Source organism: Macaca thibetana, chromosome 11 (assembly GCF_024542745.1).
Source record: "Macaca thibetana thibetana isolate TM-01 chromosome 11, ASM2454274v1, whole genome shotgun sequence".
NCBI lineage: Eukaryota > Metazoa > Chordata > Mammalia > Primates > Cercopithecidae > Macaca > Macaca thibetana.
In genome coordinates this window covers 110,216,569-110,239,054 of record NC_065588.1, presented here as the reverse complement: position 1 = coordinate 110,239,054, position 22,486 = coordinate 110,216,569, and the positions used below count along the sequence as shown (strand labels likewise).

General features: G+C 45.4%; 1 protein-coding gene across 1 annotated transcript in view; it reads left to right on the top strand.

Annotated features, from left to right (window-relative positions):
* Nucleotides 1-22,486, top strand: part of RBM19 (RNA binding motif protein 19) — a 368,604-nt gene that overhangs the window by 162,713 nt on the left and 183,405 nt on the right. The window lies entirely within an intron of this gene.

Sequence of the window (22,486 nt, the reverse complement as noted above, 5' to 3'; positions counted from 1 at the left end):
CTTTACTAAAGCCACTGTATTAGTCTGTTCTCACGCTGCTACAAAGAACTACCTGAGACTGGGTAATTTATGAAGAAAAGTGGTTTAATTGACTCACAGTTATGCAGGTTTAATAGGCATGACTGGGAGGCCTCAGGAAACTTCATCATGGTGGAAGATGAAGCAAGCATGTCTTACTATGGTAAAGCAGGAGAAAGAATGTGTGAATTGAGAAGTGCCACACACTTTAAACCATCACATCTCATGAGAACTCACTGTCATGAGAATAGCAAGAAGGAAATTCGCCCCCATGATCCAGTCACCTCCCACCAGGCCCCTCCTCCAGTTCGACAGATTTGGGTGGAGACACAAATCCAAACCATAGCAGCCACCAAATTTCTATTATACAACTTACTGTAACAGATTCCCCTTCTTGCTTTGGCAAACTCATTCTTACCAATAGTTGAAATTAGGAATAGTCCAGTTTATTCACACAAATGACCAAGCATCTTTTTATTACGGATCCCAAGGCAGGTGCTAGGGATATTTCAAAGTTTTAATCTTTCATTCCCCTGTCTGGATCTTAATCTCAGAGATGTTCCCCTCCACCACCTATGTGTACCCTTCAATCCTATTCCTTTCATTTTCAGCCCAAGCCCTCTTTTCAACACACCACTGAGGAAAAGAGGGTTGAGGTGAGGTGGGACAGAATGTTCCACAGCTGATATGGTTAGCATCTGTGACCCTCCCAAATCTCATGTTCAATTGTAATCCCATGTTGGAGGTGGAGCCTGATGGGAAGTGATTCAATTATGGGGGTGGATTTCCCCTTGGTGCTGTTCTTGTGATGGTAAGTTCTTGAGGTCTGCTTGTTTAAAAGTATGTAACGCCTTCCCTTGCTCCTGCTCCTGCCATGTAAGATGCCTACTACCCTCTTTGACTTCTGCCATGATTGGAAGCTTCCTGAGGCCTCTACAGAAGCAGAGGCTATTATGTTTCCTGTACAGCCTGCAGAACTGTGAGCCAACTAAACCCTTTTCTTATCGATTACCCAGTATCAGATGCATCTTTACAGCAATGTAAGAATGACCTAATGCAGCAGCAGACCCAGGAAGGTCTCTGGGCTTCCTGAAGCTATTGAGTGTGCTATATACTCACTAGGAGTGAGACCCAGGGCAAATAACTTCCCCCATAACCCTCCCTCCCCTCGTCTCCCTAAGGGAGTAACATTTCCTGCTTCATCTGTGTCAGAAGGCAGTTATGAAGCTGGAAAGATCACGGAAGGCTGGAGACTATGATTCCACTCATGACGTACCTAGAGTAGCCAAGTTCAGAGAAAGAATGGTGGTTTCCAGGGATGAAGGAGGAGGGAGAATGGGGAGTTAGCATTTAATGGGTATGGAATTTCAGTTTTGCAAGATGAAAACGGTTTTGGAGTTGGAGGGTGGTGGTGGTATGAGCATGTGAATGTATTTGATGCCATAAGAGAATATCTTTTTATAATTTTATATATTTCTAATTATACTTTAAGTTGTAGGGTACATGTACACAACGTGAAGGTTTGTTACATGTGTATACATGTGCCATGTTGGTGTGTTGCACCCATTAACTCATCATTTCATTAGGTATATTTCCTAATGCTATCCCTCCTCCTACCCCCAACCCCATGACAGGCCCCAGTGTATGATGTTCCCCACCCTGTGTCCAAGTGTTCTCATTGTTCAATTCCCACCTATGAATGAGAATATGTGTTTGGTTTCCTGTTCATGTGACAGTTTGCTCAGAATGATGTTCTCCAGCTTCATCCATGTCCCTACAAAGGACACGAACTCATCCTTTTTTATGGCTGCATAGTATTCCATGGTGTATGTGTGCCAAATTTTCTTTTTTTATTATTATACTTTAAATTCTAGGGTACATGTACACAATGTACAGGTTTGTTACATATGTATACATGTGCCATGTTGATGTACTGCACCCATTAACTCATCATTTACATTAGATATATCTCCTAATGCTATCCCTCTCCCTTCTCCCCACAATAGGACCCGGTGTATGATGTTCCCTTTCCTGTGTCCAAGTGATCTTATTGTTCAATTTCCACCTATGAGTGAGAACATGCAGTATTTGGTTTTCTGTTCTTGCGATAGTTTGCTGAGAATGATGATTTCCAACTGCATCCATGTCCCTACAAAGGACATGAACTCATCCTTTTTTATGGCTGCATAGTATTCCATGGTGTGTATGTGCCACATTTCCTTAATCCAGTCTGTCACTGATGGACATTTGGGTTGATTCCAAGTCATTGCTATTGTGAATAGTGCCGCAATAAACATACGTGTGCATGTGTCTTTATAGCAGCATGACTTATAATCCTTTTGGTATATCCCCAGTAATGGGATGGCTGGATCAAATGGTATTTCTAGTTCTAGATCCTTGAGGAATTGCCACACTGTTTTCCACAATGCTTGAACTAGTTTACAGTCCCACCAGCAGTGTAAAAGTGTTCCTATTTCTCCACATCCTCTCCAGCACCTGTTGTTTCCTGATTTAATGATTGCCATTCTAACTGGTGTGAGATGGTATCTCATTGTGGGTTTGATTTGCATTTCTCTGATGGCGAGTAATGAGCATTTTTTCATGTGTCTGTTGGCTGTATGAATGTCTTGAAGTGTCTGTTCATATCCTTTGCCCACTTTTTGATGGGGTTGTTTGCTTTTTTCTTGTAAATTTGATTGAGTTCTTTATAGGTTCTGGATATTAGCCCTTTGTCAGATGAGTAGATTGCAAAAATTTTCTCCCATTCTGTAGGTTGCCTGTTCACTCTGATGGTAGTTTCTTTTGCTGTAAAGAAGCTCTTTAGTTTAATTAGATCTCATTTGTCAATTTTGGCTTTTGTTGCTGTTGCTTTTGGTGTTTTAGACATGAAGTCCTTGCCCATGCCTATGTCCTGAATGGTATTACCTAGGTTTTCTTCTAGAGTTTTTATGGTTTTAGGTCTAACATTTAAGTCTTTAATCCATCTTGAATTAATTTTCATATAAGGAGTAAGGAAAGGCTCCGGTTTCAGCTTTCTACTTATGGCTAGCCAATTTTCCCAGCACCATTTATTAAATAGGGAATCATTTCCCCATTTCTTGTTTTTGTCAGGTTTGTCAAAGATCAGATGGCTGTAGATGTATGGTATTATTTCTGAGGGCTCTGTTCTGTTCCATTGGTCTATATCTGTTTTGGTACCAGTACCATGCTGTTTTGGTTACTGTAGCCTTGTAGTATAGTTTGAAGTCAGGTAGCGTGATGCCTCCAGCTTCGTTCTTTTGGCTTAGGATTTTCTTGGCAATGTGGGGTCTTTTTTGGTTCCATATGAACTTTAAAGCGGTTTTGTCCAATTCTGTGAAGAAAGTCATTGGTAGCTTAATGGGGATGGCATTGAATCTATAAATTACCTTGGGCAGTATGGCCATTTTCACAATATTGATTCTTCCTATCCATGAGTATGGTATGTTCTTCCATTTGTTTGTGTCCTCTTTTATTTCACTGAGCAGTGGTTTGTAGTTTTCCTTGAAGAGGTCCTTTACATCCCTTGTAAGTTGGATTCCCAGGTATTTTATTCTCTTTGAAGCTATTGTGAATGGGAGTTCATTCATGATTTGGCTCTCTGTCTATCTGTTACTGGTATATAAGAATGCTTGTGATTTTTGCACATTGATTTTGTATCCTGAGACTTTGCTGAAGTTGCTTATCAGCTCAAGGAGATTTTGGGCTGAGACAATGGGGTTTTCTCAATATACAATCATGTTGTCTGCAAACAGGGACAATTTGACTTTTTCTTTTCCTAACTGAATACCCTTTCTTTCTCTTGCCTGATTGCCCTAGCCAGAACTTCCAATACTATGTTGAATAGGAGTCGTGAGAGGGGGCATCCCTGTCTTGTGCCAGTTTTCAAAGGGAATGTTTCCAGTTTTTGCCCATTCAGTATGATGATGGCTGTAGGTTTGTCATAAATAGCTCTTATTTTGACATACATCACATCAATACCGAATTTATTGAGAGATTTTTTTAGCATGAAGGGCCGTTGAATTTTGTCAAAGGCCTTTTCTGCATCTATTGAGATATGTGATTTTTGTCTTTGGTTCTGTTTATATGCTGGATTACATTTATTGATTTGTGTATGTTGAACCAGCCTTGCATCCCAGGGATGAAGCCCACTTGATCATGGCAGATAAGCTTTTTGATGTGCTGCTGGATTCGGTTTGCCAGTATTTTATTGAGGATTTTTGCATCGATGTTCATCAGGGATATTGGTCTAAAATTCTCTTTTTTTGTTGTATCTCTGCCAGGCTTTGGTATCAGGATGATGTTGGCCTCATAAAATGAGTTAGGGAGGATTCCCTCTTTTTCTATTGATTGGAATAGTTTCAGAAGGAATGGTACCAACTCCTCCTCATACCTCTAGTAGAATTCGGCTGTGAATACATCTGGTCCTGGACTTTTTTTGGACGGTAGGCTATTGATTATTGCCTCAATTTCAGAGCCTGCTATTGGTCTATGCAGGGATTCTACTTCTTCCTGATTTAATCTTGGGAGAGTGTAAGTGTCCAGGAAATTATCCATTTCTTCTAGGTTTTCCAGTTTATTTGCGTAGAGGTGTTTATAGTATTCTCTGATGGTAGTTTGTATTTCTGTGGGGTCGGTGGTGATATCCCCTTTATAATGTTTTTTGTTTTGTTTTGTTTTGTTTTTGTTTTGTTTTTTGTTTGAGACGGAGTCTCGCTCTGTCGCCCAGGCTGGAGTGCAGTGGCCGGATCTCAGCTCACTGCAAGCTCTGCCTCCTGGGTTTATGCCATTCTCCTGCCTCAGCCTCCCGAGTAGCTGGGACTACAGGCGCCCGCCACCTCGCCCGGCTAGTTTTTTGTATTTTTTTTAGTAGAGACGGGGTTTCACCGTGTTAGCCAGGATGGTCTCGATCTCCTGACCTCGTGATCCGCCTGTCTCAGCCTCCCAAAGTGCTGGGATTACAGGCTTGAGCCATCGCTCCTGGCCCCCTTTATCATTTTTTATTGTGTCTATTTGATTCTTCTCTCTTTTCTTCGTTATTAGTCTTGCTAGCGGTCTATCAATTTTGTTTATCTTTTCAAAAACCAGGTCCTGGATTCATTTATTTTATTTTATTTTTTTTGGAGGGTTTTTTGTCTCTATCTCCTTCAGTTCTACTCTGATCTTAGTTATTTCTTGCCTTCTGCTAGCTTTTGAATGTGTTTGCTCTTGATTCTCTAGTTCTTTTAATTGTGATGTTAGGGTGTCAATTTTAGATCTTTCCTGCTTTCTCTTGTGGGCATTTAGTGCTATAAATTTCCCTCTACACACTGCTTTAAATGTGTCCCAGAGATTCTGGTATGTTGTATCTTTGTTCTCATTGGTTTCAAAGAACATCTTTATTTCCGCCTTCATTTCGTTATGTACCCAGTAGTCATTCAGGAGCAGGTTGTGCAGTTTTCATGTAGTTGAGCGGTTTTGATTGAGTTTCTTAGTCCTGAGTTCTAGTTTGATTGTACTGTGGTCTGAGAGACAGTTTGTTATAATTTCTGTTCTTTTACATTTGCTGAGGAGTGCTTTACTTCCAACTATGTGGTCAATTTTGGAATAAGTGTGATGTGGTGCTGAGAAGAATGTATATTCTGTTAATTTGGGGTGGAGAGTTCTGTAGATGTCTATTAGGTCCAATTGGTGCAGTGTTGGGTTCAATTCCTGGATATCCTTGTTAACTTTCTGTCTCATTGATCTGTCTAATGTTGACAGTGGGGTGTTAAAGTCTCCCATTATTATTGTATGGGAGTCTAAGTCTCTTTGTAGGTCTCTAAGGACTTGCTTTATGAATCTGGGTGCTCCTGTATTGGGTGCATATATATTTAGGATAGTTAGCTCTTCCTGATTAATTGATCCCTTTACCATGATGTAATGGCCTTCTTTGTCTCTCTTGATCTTTGATGGTTTAAAGTCTGTTTTATCAGAGACTAGGATTGCAACCCCTGCTTTTTTTGTTTTCCATTTGCTTGGTAGATCTTCCTTCATCCCTTTATTTTGAGCCTATGTGTGTGTCTGCATGTGAGATGGGTCTCCTGAATACAGCAAACTGATGGGTCTTGACTCGATCCAATTTGCCAGTCTGTGTCTGTTAATTGGACCATTTTGTCCATTTACATTTAAGGTTAATATTGTTACATGTGAACTTGATCCTGTCATTATGATATTAACTGGTTATTTTGCTCGCTAGTTGATGCAGTTTCTTCCTAGCATCAATGAACTTTACCTTTTGACATGTTTTTGCAATGGCTGGTACCTATTGTTCCTTTCCATGTTTAGTGCTTCCTTCAGGATCTCTTGTAGGGCAGGCCTGGTGGTGACAAAATCTCTAAACATTTGCTTGTATGTAAAGGATTTTATTTCTCCTTCACTTATGAAGCTTAGTTTGGCTGGATATGAAATTCTGGGTTAAATTCTTTCCTTTAAGAATGTTGAATATTGGCCCCCCCTCTTTTCTGACTTGCAGAGTTTCTGCCAAGAGATTCGCTATTAGTCTGATGGGCTTCCCTTTGTGGGTAGCCTGACCTTTCTCTCTGGCTTCCCTTGACATTTTTTCCTTCATTTCAACTTTGGTGAATCTGACAATTCTGTGTCTTGGAGTTGCTCCTCTCAAGGAGTATCTTTGTGGCATTCTCTGTATTTCCTGAATGTGAATGTTGGCCTGCCGTGCTAGGTTGGAGAAGTTCTGGGTAATATCCTGAAGAATGTTTTCCAACTTGGTTCCATTCTCCGTGTCACTTTCTGGTACACCAATCAGACGTAAGTTTGGTCTTTTCACATAGTCCCATATTTCTTGGAGGCTTTGTTCATTTTTTTTTACTCTTTTTTCTCCAAACTTCTCTTCTTGCTTCATTTCATTCATTTGATCTTCAATCACTGATACCCTTTCTTCCAGTTGATTGAATTGGCTACTGAAGCTTGTGCATTTGTCACGTAGTTCTCTTGCCATGGTTTTCAGCTCCATCAGGTCATTTAAGGTCTTCTTGATGCTGTTTAGTTAGCTATTCGTCTAATCTTTTTTCAAGGTTTTTAGTTTGTTTGTGATGGGTTCGAACATCCTCCTTTGCTCAGAGAAATTTGTTATTACCAATCATCTGAAGCCTCCTTCTCTCAACTCATCAAAGTCATTCTCCATCCAGCTTTGTTCTGTTGCTGGTGAGGAGCTGCATTCCTTTGAAGGAGAAGAAGAGCTCTGATTTTTAGAATTTTCAGCTTTTCTGCTCTGGTTTCTTCCCATCTTTGTGGTTTTATCTACCTTTGGTCTTTGATGATGGTGATGTACAGATAGGATTTTGGTGTGGATGTCCTTTCTGTTTGTTAGTTTTCCTTCTAATAGTCAGGACCCTCAGTTGCAGGTCTGTTGGAGTTTGCTGGATGTCCAATCCAGATCCGGTTTGCCTGGGTATCACCAGCGGAGGCTGGAGAACAGCAAATATTGCAGAACAGCAAATGTTGCTGCCTGATCCTTCCTCTGGAAGCTTTGTCTCAGAGGGGCACCCAGCTGTATGAGGTATCAGTCGGCCCCTACTGGGAGGTGTCTCCCAGTTAGGCTACTTGGGGGTCAGGAACCCATTTGAGGAGGCAGTCTGTCCATTCTCAGATCTCAAACTCCATGCTGGGAGAACTACTCTCTTCAAAGCTGTCAGACAGGGACGTTTAAGTCTGCAGAAGTTTCTGCTGCCTTTTATTCAGCTATGCCCTGCCCCCAGAGGTGGAGACTACAGAGGTAGTCAGGCCTCCTTGAGCTGTGGTTTGAGCCACAGTTTGAGCTTCCTGGCTGCTTTGTTTACATACTCAAGCCTCCGCAATGGAAGACACCCCTCCCCCAGTCTCGCTACTGCCTTGCAGTTCAATCTCAGACTGCTGTGCTAGCAGTGAGTGAGGCTCCATGGGTGTGGGACCCTCTGAGCTAGGCATGGGATATAATCTCCTGGTGTGATGTTGGCTAAGACTGTTGGAAAAGCGCAGTATTAGGGTGGCAGTATCCCAATTTTCCAGGTGCAGTCTGTCACGGTGTCCCTAGGCTAGGAAAGGGAATTCCCTGACCCCTTGCACTTCCCGGGTGAGATGATGCCCTACCCTGCTTTGGCTTACACTCCATAGGCTGCACCCACTGTCCAATGAGCCCCAGTGAGATGAACCCAGTACCTCAGTTGGAAACACAGAAATCACCTGTCTTCTGTGTTGCTCACTCTGGCAGCTATAGACTGGAGCTGTTGCTATTCGGCCATCTTGGAACCAACCTAAAAGAATACCTTCCAAAGAGAATTGGGGGCTGGGCATGGTGGCTTATGCCTGTAATCCCAGCACTTTGGGAGGCTGAGGCAGGTGGATTATCTGAGGTCAAGAGTTCGAGACCAGCTTGGCCAATATGGTGAAACCCTGTCTCTAATAAAAATACAAAAATTTAGCCAGGTGTGGTGGCATGTGTCCATAATCCCAGCTACTAGGGAGGCTGAGGAAGGAGAATTGCTTAGAACCTGGGAGGTGGAGCTTACGGTGAGCTGAGATCATGCCACTGGACTCCAGCCTGGGTGACAGACTGAGACTCTGCTTTGTGAGCACTGCCATAGAAAGAGGACTTTCTCTCTCACGGGTCTTGGGTTTTGCTTCTACCCATAGCAGACTGCCAAACCCAGAGTCTTTTTCTCCTTACAGCTGTTGGGCAGCCTCTCCACCCCAGCCCATCAATCACTCTGGCCCTGCTCTCATCCATCTCCCCAGGGCCATCTCAAGCACCACACTCATCCATCAGCTATGCCAGCACTGTCCCCTTCTTTGCCCACCTCACTCAACCCCTCCAGCCCCAGGCTCCTCTCAGCCATCTGCTGTTCCTGCCTCTCCTCTGCCCTTCCTAATCATCTTCCACCTGGACAAATGCAGGAGGGGAGAACCAAGGCAGGTGCCCTGGCAACAAAGAGATCACCCTGCTTGGAGCAGATTGCCGCCTTGTCTCTGTTTCCAGGGGCTCTAGGTTTCTAAGACAGCACTTGTCAAACTATGGACATGCACACAAGTCATAGTTTTGTTAAACTGCAGAGTCTGACTCAGGAGGTCCAAGTGGGGCCTGAATTGCTGCATTTGTAACCTGCCAGGTGATGCTGATACTGCCAATCTGGCCACAGCTTAGAAGGCGACATCTTAAACACCACCCACTCCCCGCTCTGCCTGACCCTGGGGGAAGACTTCCAAGAAGGAACTAAGCTGATATTGGGATCTTGCTTGAATTTGAGGTGACTTCAGTTTAACTTAAAACTAGACTTCGAGGCAAGTACCAACTCATGGAGCATGTCTTCATCCATCTTGGAGAAAGCTATTTAGATGTTCAGAAGTTATTTTTACAAAAGGAATTAAGGGGAGAAAGAAACAAATCTTCCTTACAAAAGAAACCCAAATAACATAAGTCAATACAACCCCATTCAGGAGGTGGAGCTTAATATCCCGTTTCTCGCCTCCCAAACTTCCTAAAAATAAGAAAAGGAGGAAAATAGTAGCTCTACAATGGGGAGATCTGGCAGTTGCCACCTTTGTTGAGTGATCAAGGTCAACACCATCTGGGAGGCAGGAGGATGGGAGATGAGGAAGATGCTTCACCTCAGGTCTTCCTCCTGGGAAGCATCACTCCAGGATCCTCATGTGAAAAACATCAGAACAACAACAGGTGGACATCCTGCAGAACACCTGACCGGTACTCCTCAGAAGTTAAGGTCATGAAACAGAGACGGAAGCTTTGACCTGAGAAGACTGGAAGAAACTAAGATATTAATGCATGAGAACCAAACACAATGTAAAATCCTAGAGAAGATCTCACAACAGAGAAAGATACTGCAGTAAAGTTGTGAAATCTGAATAAAGTCCAGGATTCACAGTAAGGTCCTGAGGTTAGCTTCATAGTTTTGATGAATGTCCTGTGGTCTTGGAAGATGTTCGATTAAAAGTGTGAGGTATATGGAAACTCTTGTCTTTGGGATGCTTTTGTAAATCTAAAATTTTCTAAAACTTTTTGAATAACTAGCCTTACATAGGTTAGGGTATAACTGGGAAGTTGTACTGTACCAAGGGAGATCTTAAGAGAGTATCTAAAAATGACAGGAATGAATTATTGCATTACTGACATTGTTTTATATTTTACTATCTCCTGCCAACTCTTCTCCAAAATAATTCTGCTAATCCATGGCATCTGGTGGGAAGATGCAGTGGGACTGGGCTGCCACAGGTACAGTCAATGAGAATGTACTTTCTGTGAAGGATCTTAAAACAATAAAAATGAATGAAACATTAATCTGCTTTTTATTGCTATATGCTGGCAATTCTAAAGTCATAACTTTTAATCTGAAAACTTGTAGGCATTGACAGTTGAAACTAATATCACTGTCTGTCCCTGTTATATCTTGAAATAAGCAGCTCAATTGTTTTTTTCCTTGGCTTTGGTATTTACCTGCCCCTAGAAGATGAAGCTAAGATGACTTAACAAGACTAACAACTTGTTCATCAAGATTCCCCCCAATTCCCCTCCTTACTGGGCCAGAGCCATGTCAGAAGGCTTGCCCAAACCTAGTCAAGGCCCAAGCCTCAGATCTCAGATACCCTGCCCAGTTCCCCATTGTGAGATACCTCAAACTATCAGGGGTTCTCCTTTACTGCAATGAGTCTGAACTTTAACGTGGGGTTTTCTCCAGCAGTCTCTTTGGGAAGTCGACAGATGCATCACATAGAAACACTACTACATATGTATGAAACAAGCACAAAGATGTTTATGTGCAGGATGACTAATAGGGAGAGTTGGCAGCTGCCTACGTGTCCATCAAGGAGTAAGTGATTAAGTAAATGCTGAAAGGATTCCCGCAAGAGGAGCATGCTAACTAAGCCAGATACACTGACGTTGAAAATGTTCACCCCATTCTGAGATGCACTACATTAAAAATACCAGTAATTCTAAATGTTTGGAAAACGATCCTCTTTCAAAAATCATGCCTCTGAGGCCATCTAGGTGTATATATTTGAAATATTAAAATGCGCTGAAAAAACTGGAGAATTAACTGGTGATAATCTTTGGGGGAGTGTCAAGAGAGACTTTGGCTTTATTTCTTTGGCCTTTATACATTTCAATTATGTAATTATTTGCATAATGAAAATGTTCTTGCTGAATTTTTTTAACAAACTGTCTATTTCTCTCCTGGTCCAGCATCTAGTGTACTTCTACAGTTGTGATTCTGAGCGTGGGTGAGGGCTCTTACTCTGGGCTCCTACTCTGTGCAAGGCTGTGAGCCTGATCCTCTACGTAATCTTCATGACAGTCCTGAGGATTGTCCCTACTTGTGGAGTTGAAGGCCACATGAACAGTGAATGATGAAATGATCTGATCCCACATCTTCTGCCAAAGCACACACCATAAAGACAAGTACAAAGTACATTCTCAGTTATTCATGACACAGGTGCTGCTATTCTATTTTTAAGTCGAGAAATCGCAGGTTGTAGAGAATAAGATTTTGCATGATTATAGAGCTAAGTAAATAGTGGGTGGGTGGTAACTATCTCTTCAGGCTGATTCTTAAAGCCTGTATACTCCTCGTTCTCACCCCCTTACATCTAAGGTTCCTGTTCCCTGGTGGAAAACCCCTTTGGGAAGCTGATTCCCCTGCAGCTGTAGAGGGGAGTTTGAGGTTCCCTTGACTCTTCTGTTGAACAACTGCGTTCCTGACACTGTCATTATCCCTCCAGTTCTCCCAGAAGCAGACCTTGGACAAGGAGTTGTGTGCCAGGGAATTATCAATGGATTGTCTCCAGAAAGAACTGAGAAGGGAGAGGGGAAGCAGGGTAGGAAAGGGGAAGAATTCCAGCAAGCATGTGATTTCAGACAAATCCCAGCCTGAGCCTGATCCTGCAGGATGCTGTGGGGCACAGCGTAGCCTCTCAATAGGACTTGACTCCCCGCAAGGGACCTGGGCTTCTATTGTCCCCACCAGTCAGTCACTGCGTTGGAGGCTGCTCTAGAACATAAAGTCCCAGACATTTCTGTCTCTGTGGGTGAGACCAGAGCCACTCCAGTACTTCCTGGGAAGTTTCATTGCTTTCATCTCTTGTGACCATAAATCTATTACAACATGTGCTGTATCCTCCCCCATCCCCAGACGGCTGTCCCTCTGGTCATTACCGTCCTAGTTCCAGGACCAGATGGAGGTCCCCTTACAAATCCTGTCTCCCCTTTTGTGAAATGAAGTGGTTGTTTGCAATGTTTTAAAGGGAGGATGAAATATTCCAGTCAGAAGGTCTTTCTTCTGACAGCATGTTACATGAAAACTACCAGCTCTTTACACTTAAGGCTTCTGTCCACTCGATTCATTGATCCTCCCTCCTTCCCCTCCCACAACACTCAGGGTATGTAGAAGTGAGTTTCTCAATGAACTATCAGGAAGTGTGAGTTGCTAATTCTTTTGGAAAGCAATCTAGTGAACTCTAAAATTCCAAAATTGCATGGTCTTTGACGCACTTGCAGAACTCTAGCCTAGCAATAGTAAGTATAATAGTAAGTACTCAACAGGCACACAGTGGTGTTGACTGCAGCACATCTTATAACATCCGAAGAACCGGGCATGACCTGCATGTTTACCATCGGGAATAGGCTGAGGTGGTGACCCATCTGGATTATGGAACAAGCTCGTCCAACCTGTGGCCACAAGCACCCCAGGATGGCTTTGAATGTGGCCCAACACAAATTTTGTAAACTTTCTTAAATTTTCGCGATGACTTTTTTTTTTTTTTTTAGCTCATCAGCTATTGATAGTGTATTTTATTTTATGTGTGACCCAAGACCATTCTTCCAATGTGGCCCAGGGAAGCAAAGATTGCATATCCCTGGTGTGGAATACCATGCAACTGTTAAAAAGATACCCCTGAATTCTACGTTGAAAACGTGTCCAGGAGATATTAGCAAAAAAAAACACACATTGCAGAATAACAATACAGTGCAAATCCCCCTGTTTTTTTGAGATAGGATTTCTGTCACCCAGGCTGTAGTGCAGTGGTGTGATCATGTGATCACAGCTCACTGCAGCCTCAACCTCCTGGGTTCAAGTCATCCACCTCAGCCTCTCAAATTGCTGAGATTATAGACATGAGCCACTGTGACTGGCTGGCAATCTCACTTTGCAAAAGTGGGGAAATCCTACATGTGTGTGTGTTTATGTAAGTATGGAGAAAAGTGGGGGAAGTAATACATCAAATGATGACTGGTTAGTCCTGGATGATTGGATGGTATAGCTCTGTGTTACTTTTCCTTAAAGATACAGCTTTGTAATATTGAAGTTGTAAAGGTGTAAACTTTAAAACTGAAATGTTGGGAGCTGCTGGTTGAAGCGCGAAGGTGGAGCAAGCCTCAGCCCTAGCCCCCAGCTTGCCTCTTCCCTCCCGTTCTCCTGGGCAGGCATGTGGATTGCAGGGCATCACCCCCTTGGTCCTCCTGGGACATCTCACATTGACACAGCCCACGCTGCTCAGCCCACCAGCTCTCAGCAGGCCTGGTGCCCCCGCCCTGACCCTGGTTCTCCGAGAGGTTGAAAGGCCATGGTGAGATAACCCAGCTCCGTGCCCCCACCCGACAGAAGATCAGTTAAAAGGCATCCAAGTGGAGGACCTCCCGTGGCTGCCTATTTAGAGATCCTTCAGAGCCTCCCGTGATAACAGCCACCGTGTGCTGAGCGCTTACATAGCAGAGCTTACAGCTAAGAGCATGGACTCTGAAATAAGTCACCTGTCATCTTCAGGCCTTAGTTTGCTCTTCTGTGAAATGGGCATAACAGTACCTCTCAGAGTGGTTATAACTAAAAGGTCATATGTGTGAAAAGACATACTGCAGGTTGCATGTTGTCATGTGGGAACTAAAAGTTGATCTCATAGAAGTAGAGAATAGTGGTTACTAGAGGCTGGGAAGGGTCAAGGGTGCAGGTGGAGATAGCTCAAGGTAGGTTAATGGATACGAAGTTAGAGCTAGCTAGGAGAAATAAGCTCTAGTGTTTTATAGGACTGTAAGTGACTAATTAATAGCAATTTGTTGTATATTTCCAAATAGCCGGAAGGGCAGATTTTGAATGTTTCCAACACAAAGAAATGATCAATATTTAAGGTGATAAGTATATCAATTACCCTGATTTGATCATCCTACATTGTATAGCTATTGCAATATCGCTGTACCCTATAAATGTGTTCGATTATGTCAAAAGCAATAATGATAAAAAATATGTATATCTACTCATTCTCGTATCTATGTTATATACCATTTTCTGCATATATTCTCATACATATGAACAGAGCCAGTATTAAGCATGTACTCTTGTCAGTAATTCGTCCTTCGAATAGTAGATAACAGCTCTGGTGCTGAACTCAGATTGGACCTGGTTTTAAATCCTTGCTCCGCAGATAACTAAGTCTCCCAAGATAGCCCCCATGATTGACAGGGAGGCTGGGAAAGTGTCACTCTATTGCTACCCCTTGCAGAGTTGGTGTCAGATGGGAAGTGTGTGTAACATTGAGGGGCACTTGGATGACTTTCTTCAAGAAAAGACCATATGGGCTAGAACTCTTGAAAGGGATTTCTGTGCTGCAGGGGTTGGTACTTAGTCCTCTGAGAGAATGGATGAGGAGCTGGGTCATTTTGCCACATGCCTGTGAGGGATGCCATTTCTATTGCGTTCTTAGGAGTCTATGTGAATAGCTGCTCTTGGAGTTGGCCATCTCTGGTAGCCCCACTCAGGACTTGCTTTGCCGATGACATTGGGAAGCGTGCTGAAGTTGGGGTTGGGATTGAAGGGTCAACTTCCAGGCCCAAAGAGAAGTCACTGTCCCTTCTGACCTCCTGTCAAAGGTTTAGCCTTTTATCTCTTACCCCTTTCTATATAATAAAAATATTATGTAGTAATTTTTAAAGTTAAAAGTTCCAGCCTGGGCAACATGGAGAAAACCCATCTTTACCAAGAAGAAAAATTAGTGGAGCATGGTAGGACTACAGGTGTGCAACTTGTAGTCCCAGCCACTTGAGAGGCTGAGGGGAGAGGATCGCTTGAGCTCAGGAGGTGGAGGCTGCAGTGGGCTGTGATTGTGCCACCGCACTCCAGCCTGGGCAACAGTGAGACCAGGTCGCAAATCCAATCAACTAAAACTATTGGCTAGATGTGTTACATGTGTGATCTCATTTAATTCTCCCACCACCCCATGAGTTATTGCAAACTTCATTTTTCAGGAAGGAGCTGGAGTAGAACTGATAAGATGAGGAACCTTCACTTACTGAGTGCCCACCAGGCACTGTGCTGTGCACTTTTCTTGCAAGATGATGGAAATGAGAGAAGGTGGGTAAATGATGGCTCTCCCCAGGGAAAGCTGAGGTGCAGAGAGGCCCAATCACTTGTCCAAGGTCTCAGGGAGAGCAAGTGTCAGCGCTGGGATGCAAACCAGAGTTTCTCTTGCTCCAAATCCCTTTCAACATGGACAAACAGTTGCTTCTGCTTAAAGAGTGTGGAGGACCCCTTGTGGCAAAATGTTGTCTCACCTGAAAACAATTCAGACTGAAAGCAGACTGGTCCTCAGGGGTAAAGGGGAGGGAAGATTGGAAGGAAGAACTGACTTATTTCATCTCAACATTGGTAAGATAAATTTAAAACAACACAAATACCCAAAAACAAAAGATTGATTAAATTGATTTATATAATGAATATATATATTACATATATATAAGAAGCCATTTAAACCAATGTCACAGAACATTGATTTGGAAAGGAAATGTTCAAAGGTTAATTAAAAAGCAGATGGGAAATAATTACCTAAGACATGAGCCATCTTTTTATTTAAAACATCTGCATTTGGCCAGGCACAGTGACTCATGCCCATAATTCCAGCATTTTGGGAGGCTGAGGTGGGTGGATCATTTGAGGTCAGGAGTTCGAGACCAGCCTGGCCAACATGGTGAAACCCCTCTACGAAATGCCTCTACTAAAACACAAAAATTATCTGGGCATGGTGGTGCGTACCTGTAGTCCCAGTCTACTCTGGAGGCTGAGGCAGGAGAATTGCTTGAACCTGGGAGGCGGAGGTTGCAGTGAGCTAATATCGCACCACTGCACTCCAGCCTGGTTGACAGAGCAAGACTCCATCTCCAAAAATAAAAAAAATAAAAAAATAAAAAATCTGCGTTGTATGTCCTTGTCATACATTGAAGTAACGTGCTATGGTTGTATCTGAATGGCGAGATCAATAAAGGTAATTTTTGACCTTCTTTATTCTTATTTGTACTGTCTAAGTTTATAAACCTAAATGCTTTATTTTTCCTCTGGAGAAAAACATTGTTCTGGAAAAATATTTTAAAATATTGTTATATTATTGTGGAAGAAAGCCCCCATTTGGGGGCCTCAGTTCCCCATCTGAATGATTCGATTGTGTTCCATTACTAGGTGTGCCACTCCCCCCCTCCGCCTCCCTCTCCTCCCCCCCTCCGCCCCCTCACCCCCCCTCCGCCGCCCTCCCCCCCCTCCGCCGCCCTCTCCGCCTCCCTCTCCGCCGCCCTCCCCCCTCCCTCTCCGCCGCCCTCTCCCCCCTCCGCCGCCCTCTCGCCCCTCCCCGCCCTCTCGCCCCTCCGCCGCCCTCCCCCCCTCCGCCGCCCTCTCCCCCCCTCCGCCGCCCTCGACTCCCCCCCTCTCCCGCCCTCTCCCCCCTCCGCCGCCCTCTCCGCCCGCCCTCCCCCCGCCGCCCTCTCCGCCGCCCCCCTCCCCCTCCCTCTCCCCCTCCCCCCTCCCTCTCTCCCCTCCCCCCCCCTCCCCTCCCCCCCCCCTCCCCCCCTCCCCCCCCCCGCCCCCCCCCTCCCCCCCTCCCCCCCCCCCCTCCCCTCCCCCTCCCTCCCCCCCCCCCCTCCCCCCCCCCCCCCCCCCCCCCTCCCCCCCCCCCCCCCATCCCCCCCCCTCCCCCTCCCCCCCCCTCCCCCCCCCTCCCCCTCCCCCCGCCCCCCCCCCCCCCCCCCCCCCCTCCCCCTCCCCCCCCCTCCCCTCCCCCCCCCCCCCCCCCCTCCCCTCCCCCCCCCCCCCCCCCTCCCCCCCCCCCCCCCCCCCCCCCTCCCCCCCCCCCCCCCCCCCCCCCTCCCCCCCCCTCCCCCTCCCCTCCCCCCTCCCCCCCCCCCCCCCCCCCCCCCCCCCCCCCCCCCCCCCCCCCCCCCCCCCCCCCCTCCCCCCCCCCCCCCCCCCCCCCTCCCCTCCCCTCCCCTCCCCCCCCCCCCCCCCCCCCCCCCCCCCCCCCCCCCCCCCCCCCCCCCCCTCCCCCCCCCCCCTCCCCCCCCCCCCCCCCCCCCCCCCCCCCCCCCTCCCCCTCTCCCTCCCCCCCCCCCCCCCTCCCCCCCCCCCCACCCCCCCCCCCCCCCCCCCCCCCCCCCCCCCCCCCCCCCCCCCCCCCCCCCCCCCCCCCCCCCCCCCCCCCTCCCCCCCCCCCCCCCCCCCCCCCCCCCCCCCCCCCCCCCCCCCCCCCCCCCCCCCCCCCTCTTGGCCCCCCCATCCCCCCCCCCCCCCCCCCCCCCCCCCCCCCCCCCCCCCCCCCCCCCCCCCCCCCCCCCCCCCCCCCCCCCCCCCCCCCCCCCCCCCCCCCCCCCCCCCCCCCCCCCCCCCCCCCCCCCCCCCCCCCCCCCCCCCCCCCCCCCCCCCCCCCCCCCCCCCCCCCGTCCCTGGCCTCCTGCTCCGCAGCTCCCATATCTAAATTTGCACTCCTGCCTGCAGGAGAGAAGAGCAGGCATGGAAAGCTTTTACTTCTGAGAATAACTCCAGGAGTCACGGTAAGGGCAAGAGGAAAAGGAGGGAGGTGTCTAGCGGGAGACAGTGCCAGCTCCCCACTGTTTGCCCAAGGCTGGGAAGATTCTCATCCATGGGGAAGAGGGCAGGGATCCCCAGACAGTTGTCCTCAGAGCCAGGCTGGAAGCTTAAGCCTGAATCACTACCCACTACGAATTTGCTACCTAAATATTGGGACAGCACCAAAGGCGTCAGTGTGTAAGGCTGAATTTAAATGATGCAAGATTCACAGAGCAGGGAGATGCAGAATCAAATACATGACCTCTAGGGGGGACTTCAGACAGTTCTAAACCAGTGCAGTGGCTTAGCATGGCTAGTCCTCCCATAGAGACATGGAATCTAATTTCCCTCCCCCGAACCTGGACTGGCCTTAGTGACCACTCTGACCACTAGAATGTGGAAGAAGTGACATACTGGGACAGCCAACGGTTGATCATAAGAGCCCTTGAATCTCCTCATTTGGAGCTCCTGAAAACTTTCTACAAGTCAGTGCCTTGTAAGAAATCCTACAACCCTGATGCCCCCATGCTGTGGGAAAGCCCAGGCTACTTGAGGGAGAGGGCCTGGAAAGAAAGGTACCAAGTGGAGCATGAAGAAGGACAAGGAGCACCAAGATTCCAGATATGTGAGTGAAGATGCCGTCTTGGAAGTGGATCCTGTTGCCCCAGTGGACCCCAAGTGAATCAAAGACAAATTACCCACTGAGCCCTTCCTGAATTCCTGTCCCACAAAACCATGAGCAAAATAAAATGGCTGTTTTAAGCCACCAAATGTTGAGACAGCTTGTTACCCACAATAGATAAGAGAAATTACCATTTTTGTACCACTGTCATAATTTTGCTATATGAATGTATTAAGAGTTTCTTCCTTTAAATTGCCACATTTTTGCCATATTTTTAAACAAATTTTATCTACATATAAATGCCATGTCTTGAGCTAATTTGAGACACCTCAAAACTCATATTTTGAAGTTCTAACCCCCAGTATTTCAGAATATGACTATATTTGGAGGAAGGGTCTTTAAAGAGGTTATTAAGTTAAATGGGATTATTAGGATGGTTCTTAATCCAATAGCACTGGTTTCCTTATAAGAAGAGATTAGGACACAGACGTTGATAAAGGGAGAATATCATATGAACTTGAAGATGGCCATCTACAAGTCAAGGAGAAGGGACCTCAAAGAATCACGTTTGCCAATAACTTGATCTCAGACTTCTAGCCTCCAGAATCATGAGAAAATTAATTTGTTATTTAGGCCATCCCATCTGCAATACTTTGTGACGTCAGCCCTAGCAAACTAATACACCATGAAATTGAAAACCAGTATTAGACACAAAAGATAACTTTAATAAAATCCTTTTCCTTTGTTGTGTCTTTTTATGCCTCATGATGCCTCCAGTGCTAAGCATACCACACTTTGAGAAAAACTATATATTCTCATCTACTAAATGAGGGTTTTAGATTAGGATAGAGGCCCAAGAGAGGCAGTGGCATGTCAAGGTCGCAGGGCATGTTGATTGACAGAATTGGAATGAGAGTCAAAGCTTCCTAACTCCCAAGCCATCAACCCAAACTGGCTTAGGAGGTTCTAAGAAACATTTCTTGGCCCTAACTGTCTCTGCAATTCATGGGGAATTTCTAGCATCAAATAGAGTGGACAACCTCTTAATGCAAAGAAATACAATTTCATGCAAAATTGAAAGAGGAGGAAGATCTTTAATATTATGTCAATTGTATTAGGGTTCTCTAGAGGGACAGGACGAATAGGATAGATGTATACATGAAAGGGAGTTTATTAAGGAGCATTGACTCATGTGATCACAAGGTGAAGTCCCACAATAGGCTGTCTGCAAGCTGAGGAGCAAGGAAGCCAGTGTGAGTCCCAAAACCTCAAAAGTAAGGAAGCCAACAGTATTGCCTTCAGTCTGTGGCTGAAGGCAGGAGTGCACCTGGAAACCACTGGTATAAGTCCAAGAGTCCAAAAGCTGAAGAATTTAGAGTCTGATGTTTGAGGGCAGGAAGCATCCAGCAGGGGAGAAAGATGAAGGCTGGAAGACTCAACCAGTCTAGTCCTTCCACATTCCTCTGCCTGCTTTTATCCTAGCTGCACTAGCAGCTGATTAGATGGTGCCCACTCAGAGTGAGGGTAGGTCTGCCTTTCCCAGTCCACTGACTCAAATGTTAATTTCCTTTGGCAACATCCTCACAGACACACCCAGGAACAATACTTTGCATCCTTCAATCCAATCAAGTTGACAATATTAACCATCACAATTTATTGGTCCATTTTCATACTGCTATGAAGAAATACTCAGGACTGGGTAGTTTATTAAGAAAAAGAGGTTTAATTGATTCACAGTTCCACATGGCTGGGGAGGCCTCACAATCATGGCAGAAGGCAAAGGAGGAGCAAAGGTATGTCTTACATGGCAGCAGGGCAAGAGAGCATATGCAGGGGAACCGCCTTCTATAAAACCATCAGATTGCAAAAATTTTCTCCCATTCTGTAGGTTGCCTGTTCACTCTGATGGTAGTTTCTTTTGCTGTGTAGAAGTTCTTTAGTTTAATTAGATCCCGTTTGTCGATTTTGGCTTTTGTTGCCATTGCTTTTGGTGTTTTAGACATGAAGTCCTTGCCCATGCCTATGTCCTGAATGGTATTGCCTAGGATTTCTTCTAGGGTTTTTATGGTTTTAGGTCTAACATTTAAGTCTCTAATCCATCTTGAATTAATTTTTGTATAAGGTGTGAGGAAGGGATCCATTTTCAGCTTTCTACTTATGGCTGGCCAGTTTTCCCAGCACCATTTATTAAATAGGGAATCCATTCCCCATTTCTTATTTTTGTCAGGCTTGTCAAAGATCAGATGGTTGTAGATGTGTGGTATTATTTCTGAGGGCTCTGTTCTGTTCCATTGGTCTGTATCTCTGTTTTGGTACCAGTACCATGCTGTTTTGGCTACCGTATAGTTTGAAATCAGGTAGTGTGATGCCTCCAGCTTTGTTCTTTGCAATCTACTCATCTGGAAAAGGGCAAATATCCAGAACCTACAGAGAACTCAAACAAATTTACAAGAAAAAAACAACCCCATCAAAAAGTGGGCAAAGGATATGAACAGACACTTCTCAAAAGACATTTATGCAGCCAACAGACACATGAAAAAGTGTTCATTACTGGCTATCAGACAAGTGGAAATCAAAACCACAATGAGATGCCATCTCACACCAGTTAGAATGGTGATCATTAAAAAGTCAGGAAACAACAGGTACTGGAGAGGATGTGAAGAAATAGGAACACTTTTACACTGTTGGTGGGACTGTAAACTAGTTCAACCATTGTGGAAGACAGTGTAGCGATTCCTCAAGGATCCAGAACTAGAAATACCATTTGACCCAGCCATCCCATTACTGGGTATATACCCAAAGGATTATAAATCATGCTGCTATAAAGACGCATGCACACATATGTTTATTGCAGCACTATTCACAATAGCAAAGACTTGGAACCAACCCAAATGTCCATCAATGATAGACTGGATTAAGAAAATATGGCACATATACACCATGGAATACTATGCAGCCATAAAAAAGGATGAGTTCATGTCCTTTGTAGGGACATGGATGAAGCTGGAAACCATCATTCTCGGCAAACTATTGCAAGGACAAAAAACCAAACACCGCATGTTCTCACTCATAGGTCAGAATTGAACAATGAGAACACTTGGACACAGGAAGGGGAACATCATACACTGGGGCCTGTTGTGGGGTTGGGGGAGGGAAAAGGGATAGCATTAGGAGATATACCTAACGTAAATGACGAGTAAATGGGTGGAGTACACCAACATGGCACATGTATACATATGTAACAAGCCTGCACGTTGTGCATATGTACCCTAGAACTTAAAGTATAAAAAAAATTAATAAAACCATCAGATCTTGTGAGACTTATTTACTGTCACAAGAATAGCAGAGGAAAAACCCACCCCCGTGATTCAATTACTTCCCACCAGGTCCCTCCCACAAAACGTGGGGATTATGGGAACTACAATTCAAGATGAGATTTGGAGGGGGGACACAGCCAAGCCGTATCATCACTCATTAAAACTTTACTATGAATGTATTTGCTGTGTTTCCTTAGTGGGATCAGGTCCAGGGCAGCATAGACATACTGGTGAGAACCAAGAGCTGAAACAGTGCCCAAAGCTATTGAAGAGTGAGAGATCCCTGCCATGGTCTGAATGTTTGTGTCCCTGCAAAATTCTTGTGTTGAAATCCTCAACTCAAAGGTGATAGCATTAGGAGATGCAGCCTTTTTGAAGGTGATTAGGTCATGGAGCCCTCATGAACAGTATTAGCAGCCTTATAAAAGAGGCCCCAGAGAAATCTCTTGTCCCTTCCACCATGCAAGGACAGAGTCAAAAGGTGCCATGTATGAACCAGGAAAGAGACCCTCATCAGACACTGAATCTGTTGGCACCTTGATCTTGAACCTCCCAGCCTCCAGGACTGTAAAGCATACATTTCTGTACTTTATGTGCTACCCAGTTCATGCTATTTTATTTATATAGACTCTATAGTCTAACAGACTAAGACAGTTTCTAATTCATTT